The sequence below is a fragment of the Schistocerca serialis genome, chromosome 3 (assembly GCF_023864345.2).
Source record: "Schistocerca serialis cubense isolate TAMUIC-IGC-003099 chromosome 3, iqSchSeri2.2, whole genome shotgun sequence".
Taxonomy (NCBI): Eukaryota; Metazoa; Arthropoda; class Insecta; order Orthoptera; family Acrididae; genus Schistocerca; species Schistocerca serialis.
This window is the reverse complement of record NC_064640.1, coordinates 642,800,218-642,814,366: the sequence shown is the minus strand read 5'-3', so window position 1 is coordinate 642,814,366 and position 14,149 is coordinate 642,800,218.

The following is a 14,149-nucleotide window of genomic DNA, read 5'->3' as shown; positions in this document are numbered from 1 at the left end:
GGCCGGCAACCCGTATTACACCACAGAGGACGAGGTTGTCTATGCCCAAGGTGTACCAAAAGCACCACGGTAAACACTGGCTATTTACATACAAGATAATGGAAACAGACATTCCGAGCACTACTTCCTGCAGGGGAGCTCGAGCCAGGGCCTGCAGGAAGCATCACTACGCCAAAACCTGATTTGCTGGAGACAGCTGTTTAAGGGCTAGAACTAGCCCCGAAGTTCAGTTCACACCGGATGTCGACCTCGTGTACTGCGACCGTTGAAGATTACGTCTTCGTCTGTGAATTGGACTGTTACTAGTGTGTGTGTGTGTGTGTGTGTGTGTGTTACCATGAACCTTTGTAGAAAATTAGAAGTGAACTTTTGCGTACATAAATTAGGAGACTTTTACTGGCATCGTTATTGTTACCTTTCGTTTGTTGTTCAGTCATCAACCTTGTGAACGTGTATCAATAAAAGTTGTGTTTGTGAAAAATTGCGAATTGTCAGTCACAACACAAGTGGCGACGAGTTGGTGCCTGTGTGTGTCTTTCTCATGGCGGAAGTTGTCCTTCAGCAACTGGTCCCAAGTGTGCACGACTTACTACAAGGTTTTCAACAGTTTTGCAAGAACTCTCAGGATACACAGGAACGTTTATTTACGGGACTCTTGCAAAACCGCCCGGTTTCGCCGCCCGCGCCGTTTCCCGCTTTCAACGAGGATGCTGAAGACAGGGAAACATACGAGAAGCGGCTCCAGCACCATTTTCAAATCCACCAGGTTGTCCAGGAGGCTGCCCGTCGTTCCTACTTTTTGTCCTGGAACCAGTCCAAAGTGTATGTTTTCTTGACGAAACTCCAACCTCGACCTCCGGATTCTTTAACTTTGTCCCAGATTTGTGAGGTTCTCGCGGCTTACTATCGACGATGGTTTCACGTGTTGGCTGTCTGTGTCGAATTTTACCAGTGTCGCAAGAAGGATGGCCAATCCTATCGCCAGTGGGCAGCGGAAATGCAAGGTCTCAGACGGAAATGTCACTTCAACGCACGAGTGTCCAAAGAATCCTACGCGGACGAGATGGTCCGCGACCACATTATCCAGGCCGCCCCTGACGTGGCTTTCCGGCGCGACGCCCTCCGACTCGACGATCCTACTCTGGACCAGATCATTGATGTAGCATTCAAGTACGAAGTCCCTACGACGGCGACAAGCGTTTGGAATCCTGGGCGGAAGTGGAGGCCCTCCGCGACCACGACGCCTCGGAGCCCGTTTCATCGTTGGCGGAGGTCGAAGACGTTGCCGCCGTTCCGTCAGATGACCGGCGCCGGCCATCCTGTTCTGCAGCCGCCCTGTCCAGGAATTTGCGCCCTCGGACGGCTCTGCGGGTCCGGCGGAGACCGTCAGTGCACGGAGGCCCCCGCGCCTTCGCCAGCGCCGCCAGCCCCTCCGGCTGCTGTCTTGCCCGGGATGCTTTATGAACCATGCAAGGGAAGACTGCCCTGACAGGTGGGCATATTGTGCAGCGTGTACCCGTAACGGATATGTCAATTCGGTCTGCCGATTTCGGCAGCCCCCTCCTCATCCAGCCAATGACCGTCGGGGGCCTATACCCATGGATGTCAACCAGGTGCAGTCTTCGGGATCTTCCAAGCTAATGATCGACGTTCAGGTCAACGGTCGGCCGCTGCAGATGCAGGTGGATACCGGAGCAGCGGTCTCACTGATCAACTATTCCTCTTATGCGAAGATTGGGGCACCCCCCCCCCCCCCCCCCCGCGACGCCCACACCTCGGCGCCTTGCTTTCGCACAAAAATGAGGACGGCACAGAACATGCATATGTATCAAAAACATTAATGGCAGCACACATTAATTATTCACAAACAATAAAGAGTCTATAATAATAATAACAACAACAGTAGATTTACAACTGTTACTGGATAATTTTTCTCTGACAGCCAGAGGGCCGCGCGGGATTAGCCGAGCGGTCTTAAGCACTGCAGTCATGGACTGTGCGGCTGCTCCCGGTGGAGTTTCGATTCCTCCCTCGGGCATGGGTGTGCGTGTTTGTCCTTAGGATAATTTATCTTAAGTAGTATGTAAGCTTAGGGACTTATGACCTTAGCAGTTAAGTCCCATAAGATTTCACACACATTTGAACAGCAAGAGGAGTGGCGGCTGTCACTGTTGAGGACCCAGTCTTATGACCTGTCCCTACTTAAATCCAGCAGGATTGGGTTTAGTTTCTTCCTACAGACACCCTCTCACTGCGCCATTCATTTGACACATTGTGTGATATAGTCCTGCTGGCTACTGAATTGGCAGACTACATGATGGTCATTCCAGAGCACCTCCACCAACAAGTCCTATAGTTGCCTCAGTGGTCACAGTGGGATATGGTAGGACTGAAGGACTAGGCTAACCGAGAACCATTACAGAAATTGAGAAGGTGGTCCCTGTGCATGCGCGGAACCAGTCAGCACCACCACTGGATTAGTTACTGTGGCTGATCTGGCAGCATCAATGGGAGTGTGACAATATGGTTCCAAGTTGTGGACAACTTGTCCAGTATCACATGCACGTCTAGCATGAGGTTCATCACAGCTGAAGTGACCATAAAAGTTCTGGGAAGCATGTTCAATACATATGGAATTGCCTACACTGTTGTCATATTGCTGATGTCACCCAATGACATCACCCAATGATGTCATACAACTTTACCACATTTCGCCGAAACTCCTCTCCCGAACCCTCTGACACCACAATCCAAGATGGCGGAAGTAGGCCACTTGTCCTACGTATAAAATCCTAGATGGCGAAAGTCATCTACTTTAAACTGGCGGGAAATGTAAAATTCCGAGATTGCCACTAAGTTGAAAATGATGGGAAATTTAAAAAAAAAAAATCAAGACGTTGGAACTAGACCAATTATGCTAAGTTTAGAATGGAAGCAGTGCATTTGTACTAAGTTGACCTAATATGTTTAAATAATTACCCCATTGCACCATCGCCATTGTGTAGTGGGCTAGGAATGGTTTTATTTACTCATTTAAAAAAATTCTTAAGAGTGACATCTGCAGTCCACAAACTAATGCGCCCACTATCGGCAAGGTCCACCAGGGTCACAGGAGAGACAGCACGTGCCAGGACAGTTGCACTATATCATGCACTGAGAACGCTATGTCAGCTGCACCAGACTGCTGCTGACTGCTGCAACTCCAATTCATCTAGCAGCTGGTGTCTGAACACATCGTGATGCTCTGCTGCTCTGGCAGCATATATGTAGTGAGATGAGGTGAGCCACACATGTGGTGGTGCAGACTATTCCCACCACGGGCAACTTTGTGATGTCACCTGGCACTGGCCACTGTGATTGTGCTTAGTCTAACACTGTGATGATGTGTCTGTAATGGTTATTGGAGTTATTTCTATTGCAAAAACATTGTGTTGTTGGATAGGATAGAAGTGTTTGATTATTTAATTGGTTAAGAGGTAGGGCGTCTGCAGTCTGTGAACTGATGCATCTGTGATGGGCAAGGTCTGCCAGAGCCACTGATGGGGCAGCACACACCAGGACAGACAGACATTGAGATTCATTTTCTTCAGCTGGCTGCCTCCACTCGACTTCTTTCCACACTGCAAGCTAATGTGACTTCGTCAACAAATGTAGCAGTTTCTGCCTCTTTACGTGAAATACTGCCTGTTAACAGTGGATACAAGATGTACGATACTTTTTAAAGTGGATCTGTCTGAACTAGCAAGGTAATGATATTCAAAATACACTCCTGGAAATGGAAAAAAGAACACATTGACACCGGTGTGTCAGACCCACCATACTTGCTCCAGACATCGCGAGAGGGCTGTACAAGCAATGATCACACGCACGGCACAGCGGACACACCAGGAACCGCGGTGTTGGCCGTCGAATGGCGCTAGCTGCGCAGCATTTGTGCACCGCCGCCGTCAGTGTCAGCCAGTTTGCCGTGGCATACGGAGCTCCATCGCAGTCTTTAACACTGGTAGCATGCCGCGACAGCGTGGACGTGAACCGTATGTGCAGTTGACGGACTTTGAGCGAGGGCGTATAGTGGGCATGCGGGAGGCCGGGTGGACGTACCGCCGAATTGCTCAACACGTGGGGCGTGAGGTCTCCACAGTACATCGATGTTGTCGCCAGTGGTCGACGGAAGGTGCACGTGCCCGTCGACCTGGGACCGGACCGCAGCGACGCACGGATGCACGCCAAGACCGTAGGATCCTACGCAGTGCCGTAGGGGACCGCACCGCCACTTCCCAGCAAATTAGGGACACTGTTGCTCCTGGGGTATCGGCGAGGACCATTCGCAACCGTCTCCATGAAGCTGGGCTACGGTCCCGCACACCGTTAGGCCGTCTTCCGCTCACGCCCCAACATCGTGCAGCCCACCTCCAGTGGTGTCGCGACAGGCGTGAATGGAGGGACGAATGGAGACGTGTCGTCTTCAGCGATGAGAGTCGCTTCTGCCTTGGTGCCAATGATGGTCGTATGCGTGTTTGGCGCCGTGCAGGTGAGCGCCACAATCAGGACTGCATACGACCGAGGCACACAGGGCCAACACCCGGCATCATGGTGTGGGGAGCGATCTCCTACACTGGCCGTACACCACTGGTGATCGTCGAGGGGACACTGAATAGTGCACGGTTCATCCAAACCGTCATCGAACCCATCGTTCTACCATTCCTAGACCGGCAAGGGAACTTGCTGTTCCAACAGGACAATGCACGTCCGCATGTATCCCGTGCCACCCAACGTGCTCTAGAAGGTGTACGTCAACTACCCTGGCCAGCAAGATCTCCGGATCTGTCCCCCATTGAGCATGTTTGGGACTGGATGAAGCGTCGTCTCACGCGGTCTGCACGTCCAGCACGAACGCTGGTCCAACTGAGGCGCCAGGTGGAAATGGCATGGCAAGCCGTTCCACAGGACTACATCCAGCATCTCTACGATCGTCTCCATGGGAGAATAGCAGCCTGCATTGCTGCGAAAGGTGGATATACAGTGTACTAGTGCCGACATTGTGCATGCTCTGTTGCCTGTGTCTATGTGCCTGTGGTTCTGTCAGTGTGATCATGTGATGTATCTGACCCCAGGAATGTGTCAATAAAGTTTCCCCTTCCTGGGACAATGAATTCACGGTGTTCTTATTTCAATTTCCAGGAGTGTATATTGGACACTTACTGGCAAACTTTAATTTGCAGCATAGTCACATGACTTTGGAGGCAATCAAGGAATCTAAAGGTGTGGCTGATTATCATGCAGTTGAGATCAAGGTATACACTTCAAATGTATCAATACAGATGAACCAAACCATTATAACTATCTGCTTAAAAGCGTGTTGGTACACTTTTTGCCCCCAATACACCACTGATTCTACATGGAATGGATTGGACAAGCTCTAGGTAGGTTTCCAGACTTTTTTCCCTACATAGTAAACATCAGTAAGGCATTCAGCATACTTCTGGCTGTATGACACCATGTTCTAGGAATCTGTGATATTTGTTGAAATCTGTTTAGCAGTTTCCACATAGTTTACAGGTAAAGCCATGGTCAAATTCCTGTTAGACAAATGTGATTTTCCATAGTTCCCGCTTACCATTCTCAGGACCAAAGCTGCCTCAGCTTCAGAAAAAGATACACCAATTTACATATGAAAATATGTATTCTCCATGATAAATGACAATATTTGTCGTTACCTAATGTTGGTTTTTGCTGTAGATAGTCTTTAGTGCAAATGAAATAAAGTATAGTTTAAAGTACAGTTACAAAGACAAAGTTTGCCATTGTAGTCTTTGCAGTCTGACTGATGTTCATGGCAGAAACATTAACAAGTGGTTCCCATGAAGCAGCTGTGGGTTGCAGCTGGAAGCAGTACATGACAAAAAAACGAGTTTTCTGATTTTCTTGTTGTAAAAAATACCATATGTAAATGAAGCAAAGCAATATCTACTTCTTGAGTTGGTCTTTCGGTAGAAGATTTCGTTTTCCTTTAAAAAATTAAAAATCACTTGCTTCAGATTTGCACATTTTCTTCGCAATAAAGTACTTTTCAATCGATTCTGAGGAAACTAATTCACATTAAATTGATTTTTTCGTATCTTACTGCTTCACATCACAGCTTGATGATGATGTTCTAATTTTTCAATATTAGTCATAGATATTGTGATATTTAATTTCCAAGTAACCTATTGCATATAATTTGAAGGGTTTGATGCGAAAACGTGGTAGTTGATTTCTCTGCGTTTGGTGCATTTTAGACGAAACACTGCTACGTACTAAATGCAACTAATATATTGAAATTAGTTTCAAAGCTGGAATGAGAGCCATCTCTCTCTACAGTACGGAGAAAATAGAAGTTTAAGTATTTTATATGGGGGAGCTGGCACTGAATACACTGCCTGAGTATGCCAGTCGCAAGCAACCTGCAGCTCAGTGGTAGGCAGTTCATGGATGTTTCTCAAACTGAGTGGTTACAGTTTATTAACGTACCTCTTACTGGAAGAAAATGATAAAGACATTGTATTACATCTGTTACATAACGGCAAATCTGAAACACATCTCCACTTTAGGACAAGGTCTGGCAAAGTTTTCTTTATAGCATTTATCAATCATCATTTATTAAACAATGAAAAAATTTCCATGAGTTTTTCACGTTAAGTAGTGTTCAATTTAAATATGTCCTATATCTGGTCAAAGACCTTGTACCCAAGAAAATGAGCCATAACACTAAGATAAGAAAAGTCAAAATATTTTAAAGACTACAATGGTTCATTTAACATTTGTTTCGTTGTGGAACAATGAAAGCTGTTGACAACGAAATGAAATTTGTTACTATGTTAGGTTCTGAATAATCAGTTATGTTCAGTTGCATAGCTCTTAGTAAAAGCCACATGACATAATAACATAGGCGTGTTAGTATCAATATTTGGTGATGCTAAACATGCTGAATGTTCGTTACGATTTTCAACCCGCAAGACATCATTTTTACTACTTTAACTAAGTTTGATTCTAGTTTTTGACAGCCAATGCTACACTTCTCAAAAATCCTTCAACGCACTGTGTTTCACAGGCTCATATTTTAGATATGAGGGAATTTTCACATGAGAATAATCTATTAAAATATATTTTAATGGTTATTGATACAAACTCCAAATTTTCCTGGTCATTACCAGTTAAAACAAAAACGGGGAGAAATGTTGCACATGTGTTTGAGCGTTTGTTGCAGTCAGGGGTGAATCGATGCCCTGATAACCACCAAACAGAACGCGGTGGAGAGTTTTATAATATGTTTTTCAAGACTGTGATGTAGCGGTATGGAATACATCACTACTCAACATTCACCCACCAGAAGGCGAGTATCGTGGAACATCTGAACAGAACAATAAAAGGTCAGCTGTGGATGCGTTTCAGTCTTCGTAGCTCAGAGAAATGGACAGATATCGCCCTAGGAAAAACTGCACAGTATAATCGAACCAAACATAGCACAATAAAAATGAGAACAGTCGATGTTAGTGATAATGTACTCATTGAGATGGTGTGCTATTGTATTAAAATACTGGATCCAAGTAAACAGAAATTTAATGTGGGTGATTCGGTATGTATCTCAAAACACAAGACAGCATTTGAGAAGTCGTACCCCCCAAAACTGGTCTAGTGAGATATCCACAGTTTCCACAGTACAGAGAACAAATCCGATAACTTACATCTTAAAGGATAGCATTGAAATTTTGGGATTATTTTATACTGAGGATATGGTTCAAATGGCTCTGAGCACTATGGGACTTAACATCTGTGGTCATCAGTCCCCTAGAACTTAGAACTACTTAAACCTAACTAACCTAAGGACATCACACACATCCATGCCCGAGGCAGGATTCGAACCTGCGACCGTAGCAGTCGCGCGGTTCCGGACTGCGCGCCTAGAACCGCTAGACCACCGCGACCGGCTACTGAGGATATGCAGAAGATCTCAGACCCACACTTGTTCCTCACAGAGCATGTCATGAGACGCAGAGAGAACAGAGCACTAGTTAAATGTCTTGGTTGTCCCACAACACAAAACAGCTGGATTGATCCAGAATGAGATTTTCACTCTGTTGCGGAGTGTGCGCTGATATGAAACTTCCTGGCAGATTAAAACTGTGTGCCGGAGCGAGACTCGAACTCGGGACCTTTGCCTTTCGCGGGCAAGTGCTCTACCATCTGAGCTACACAAGTTTTTGGGTTGATGTTGACGATTTGCTATATACAGGGTGTTACAAAAATGTACGGCCAAACTTTCAGGAAACATTCCTCACACACAAAGAAAGAAAATATGTTATGTGGACATGTGTTCGGAAACGCTTACTTTCCATGTTAGAGCTCATTTTACTATTTCTCTTCAAATCACATTAATCATGGAAAGGAAAGACACAGCAACAGGACGTACCAGCGTGACTTCAAACACTTTGTTACAGGAAATGTTCAAGATGTCCTCCGTTAGCGAGGATACATGCATCCACCCTCCGTCGCTTGGAATCCCTGATGCAGCCCTGGAGAATGGCGTATTGTATCACAGCCGTCCACAATACGAGCACGAAGAGTCTGTACATTTGGTACCGGGGTTGTGTAGACAAGAGCTTTCAAAGGCCCCCATAAATGAAAGTCGAGAGGGTTGAGGTCAGGAGAGCGTGGAAGCCATGGAATTGGTCCGCCTCTACCAATCCATCGGTCACCAAATCTGTTGTTGAGAAGCGTACGAACACTTCGACTGAAATGTGCAGGAGCTCCATCGTGCATGAACCACATGTTGTGTCGTATTTGTAAAGGCACATGTTCTACCTTCCTTCAATTCGGCCAACTGACGGTGAATCGAGGAAGTACAGTACATACTGACGAAACTAAAATGAGCTCTAACATGGAAATTAAGCGTTTCCGGACACATGTCCACATTAACATCTTTTCTTTATTTGTGTGTGAGGAATGTTTCCTGAAAGTTTGACCGTACCTTTTTGTAACACCCTGTAATGGGGTGCACAGAGCATAACCAGCATAATGTGTGCCAGGAGACTTACTATAGGAGGCGGTTGTATTCACCACAAACATCTCATCAAATTGCACATTCTGGGGTATAATTATTGTGGACCTTGTACAAAGCTTAAAAAACGTTTGGCTCATGGGATTAACCCGCTTTGCAAGGTATATTTGGAACATGGCACTGCATATACGAAACAATGTTCTAACATGATGTCATGCTGCAGATCGAATTTTAACTGATAAAGCAAAGGCAATACGTGTGAGAAGGGATATTGGTATAGGACAAAGCAATGGAGCATTTGTAGTCGGTAAAACCATGTGTGGTAAAATTAAGTTTGGCTTAGGGCTGATGAGTTTCAAGCAAGTTATGGATGATGCACGTCGTGCACTGAAGAAGAAGAAGAATAAGAAGAAACCATTGAAGAAGAAGAAGAAGACATGGCAGGACTGATTAAAAAACTGTATCCTGTCAGCGATCTGTGCAGCTAAAAGTGCGCTGAAGCATAAAGGGCCAGTTAAAGCACCCTGGTTCTACCAATACACAAGACTTTTATCCCCTTTCTCATTCCTGCCCTCGCAGGTTTCTCGGCGATGGGTTCACAGGCTGGTGGTGCTGCGGCTATTGCCAGACAGTGGAAAAAGACTATAACTGAGGGCATACAGGAACTTACTAGGCCTCTTCATAAGTAAATGAAAGCGTGGTGTGTTCATGTGGGATACATCATCAAAGACTGTGGAAATACGGAGAACGTGGAACTGTGAATTTGGATGTTGCTGGGGGACTGGGAACCCACTGAGTGGTGTATATTAAGAAAATTACAGCTAACGTCTACTATTTCGACTCATTTGGAGACTTGCAGCCGCCAGAACAGCTACAACGATACTTCACCGACAGAAGGCGAGTGTTCTATGATTTTCATCGCTAACAAGGCCTTAATACCTACTTAAGTGGGAATCTGCGCAGCATCTTCCTTCATAAGGAAGTGCATTAAGCATCCAACTGTCAGTCAAGGTTCAGATGCAATGTCATATACTCTCCTTTAAAAGAACCATCGTCAGTATTATGCGCGAATTACTTCTCATCGATTGATTTGAAGCAACAGGGTGTGAAGTATTGCGCTGATTGGACTGGAGACTTACAACAGCATTCAGAATATCTCGGAAGCTGGCAGTAAACTTCATCTAGAAATTAATGGTGGTAAAGAATTTGTGGAAATAGATCCTGGTTCATACGATATTGACGATATAAACGAGGTTTTAAAATGGTCTGGAAACAGGACTGCACTACGTGCAAACATTAATACACTTAAATCTGAAATAAAGACATAGAGTGCAATCGTTTACTTTAACCAGAAAGGATCAATAGGACGGCTACTGGGTTTCACAAAAGGACTGGTTTTGAAGAAGGGTCCTAATAAATTCTACAGATCCGACCAGGCAGTGGCTATACTCCCTGTCAGTACAATCCGTATCGAGTGACACTTAGCACACTCTTATCTCAACAACAGATTGATTCATACAATTTACGGATTCTTCCCATCAGTGGGAACAGGGTCTAAGGTCGTTGACACCCCTACCAATGCTATTTATCTCCCAGTAACAGTTAAGGCTTGGGACTACCTGGAGCTGCATGTTGTGGATCAGGATAATCAGCTTCTCGATTTTCGCGGCAAGGAGATCATTGTATGGCTACATCTAAAGCAGAACTAGCAGTGACATTGAACGTGCAGAGATCCAGAAGTGGCGGCAGCCGCTTTCAACCAGCTGGGACGTGTTGGAGGCAGAATCGGCAGCCTTTAACTTGCCAGACCGGAAGCCCCAGTTGCGTGCTTCAGCCACTAAAGGATCGCAGCAGACCTGTGTTGTCAACGACGACAGGATGGGCGAAAGGTATAAAATCAAAGTGCACAATGTGCAGCGTGATACTTCACAACAGAACATCACGGTGATAATGTATGCAAAATAAGAGTTTCTTAAATCAGAGTGTCTGAAGCTGTACAGTGACATCACTCAATATAACTAGCATGGTGTAATATGACGAGAGTATTATATGCCAGGAATGCTTCTCCCATAAACCTTATATTCATCAACCACGTTTAACAACAACGATGAAATTAGGATTGTCATCCAACAGCAAGACGCCCCGCCCCCCGTGCTAGAGTTTCATATATCTTTGTGGATCATTTACAAAAAGGGATGGTACCTCTACAGTGGCATCGAACCTTTAGCAGTTCTGTTTCATGAGATATGATATGAACTTAGCGGGATCGAGATTGACTGTACACGCGATGTATACATAATATCAGCTCTTAAAACATATGTCTTCGTTTCTCCATCGGACTTGAAGATTTAGAAATTTCTGGATGGTTCATACATGTGCCAGCAGATAGAATAGTGGAAGAATACAAGAGATTTACTGTGTGTATACCTTTAAAACTGCTTATGGGATACTTTGAGGAAATGCGATGAATTGTTACAAATGCTAAACAGGAACTTATTCTGGTATGGAGCGCAACAGATAAGAACTCAAATATTCAAGGAGCTCAAGAGGAGAACAAGATCACCATCAACAAAATAATATGGAAAATGCCACACATCACAGTATCAGATGAGCAGCGTTTTAAGCTTTTAAAAGTTTTGAATGCCGCTGTATTTCTACTGTTATCTTTCTGTTCATGGGAAGTTTTCGAGTACCCAGTGCTACCAACTGCAAGCAGACAAACATGGTCTATTAAAACCTCTGCTCAGCTGGAGATGCCCAGGTCCATCATACTTGCGTTTCAGACCAATAGAAGAGGGAATATAACAAACTGACTCCACCGAATTTGATAATTGTAAGTTAACTAATGCCTGAGTCTACCTGAACTCTGAATTCTACCCATATGATAATTTACACCTGCAGTGGCATGGCAATGTACACAGCCTAGCATATGACATGTATGCAGGGTTCCCTGCTTCATACTATGAAGAGGAAGGATGTCTACTCAGTCCTCAGAAATTCAAGGAGCTGGCACCAATCATCGTAACAGACTGCTCGAAACAGAAAGAGACAATTAAATCTGGACCTATAGATGCACGAATTGCATTTGAATCTTCGGCAGATTTCTCGAAACACACTGCAGTGTACGCTCTAGTTCTACATGACCACATGATTAACTGCTGCCCACTCACCAGTGTTGTCAATGAGCTGTACAAACGAGCAGCTGCTGCACCATACCCACAGCATTCCACAGTGATATATCAAGGGGTGAACTTCATTGCAGACGCTCAGGGTTACCATGATGAAGAGCACAGACAGTTCATATTTAAAGATGTTGCATTCATAGTGCACACAGAAGGTACTGAAATAATAGACACACTCTCAACAAACATTGCATCACTGACGTCTTTTGAGGGTGTGAAGTGTGCGAAGTGGTTAACACATTTGTACCATGGAATTCACTGGGATGATCCTGGTATACCGCATAAAGATATGGTGACCTCATTTTGATTATTCGACCACAAAGGTACCATCATCTACGTGAAGTGGAAGGAGAAGATCGAAGAGAAGTGTTGAATCTTCAAGTTTGTTGCTATTCAAGACATGAAATTCTGTGGGTGTCCTGCTCTCCATTGACTCAAGAAGAAGACGTGTGAAAACAAGTGTTGCTGTGTCTGCTTGTCAAAATATAAAATTTATTTTAAGTTGGATAAGAAATAAACAAATTTTTACCCCATAATATATGTACTTTTTTAAAATGATTTCACTTGTTCCCACTATGATAGCATACAGTTTTGCCCAGAACCTATGTATGTGATTTTCTTCAAGCACAGGACATATAATTTTAGACATATTTGCTATATGTCTTTGGAAGTGGACATGGTCACATGCCTCCTGCTCCCATAATAGGATTCATGCTGCACGATAAGTGTAATTCCATGAAGTCATTCTATTTATTTTGTTATCTTCCAGCTTAAAAGCTTCACCTCCTTAATAGCACTCATCTTCAGAAAAAGTAACGTCATTTGTCTCATGCACATCCTTTATACACACACTGTAATAGGGGATAAGCTTTTTTGTACATAACAACAATGGCATATGGTAACGAATTTTCTTCATTCATTCAATTCACATACATATAATTTGATTTCTGAGATACAGTTCAGTTCTTGAGATACAATTTGACTCTGCTACTTCAATGCAGTGATACTTGCAACTTATATACTATTACTAATAACTACGAAAAAAAAATCTCTCAACGGTAACACTGGCTGAGAATATTTTTTACAATTGTTTCCACTAGCACTGAATGAGAATATTTACAGTTTTTTAATAAATCTAGACTGAAAACTAATGGGGGGGGATAATTTTTTACTGTAACTAAATTCCACAGTCCCAATAGCATAGGTTGAACAGTAATTCTGATGGACTGTGAGGTATATTCACTTAAAAACTAATCAATCTTCGAGAGCTAGTGTCAAGTGAAACATAAAAACTATTCTATTTACATGACACACATGGTGTGTAGATACATTTACATGTGTGTAACAGTACACATACGTCATGTATTAATAAATAAATATTTTGTTGACAAGTAATTGTTTATGTATTTAACATTTTAAACATTTTTTTTTGCTTTTTTACAAAGCACATACACATAGGGTGTATGTGTGATTGTGTGTGTGTGTGTGTGTGTGTGTGTGTGTGTGTGTGTGTGTGTGTGTGCGCGCGCCCGCATGTGTGTGTACAAATATGTGTACACAATACACATTCCGCACATAAATATTTACACCACACACACACACACACACACACACACACACACTCCCTGCCTCTCACCCAGAGTCCCCCACCCCTTCTGTGAGTACAGTACAGTTTCAGCCCCATCATTAAAAGTGATTCTTTTATCGTAATGAGGCAACAGGCCAATTTTAGACTGGAGTACTGTGTGCACAATGTGTCCTCTCGATCGAATACTATGTTGTACCCCATGCAGCGGCTATTGTGTAGCACTGTAAACACCACTGTACAGGCACTGCATATAGTCTTTGATAGAGAGGACTCTCAATGCTATATGACGCATACCCTTAACTCACCTCTGAGTGACACCTTCCAATGTGCGATATGCATACA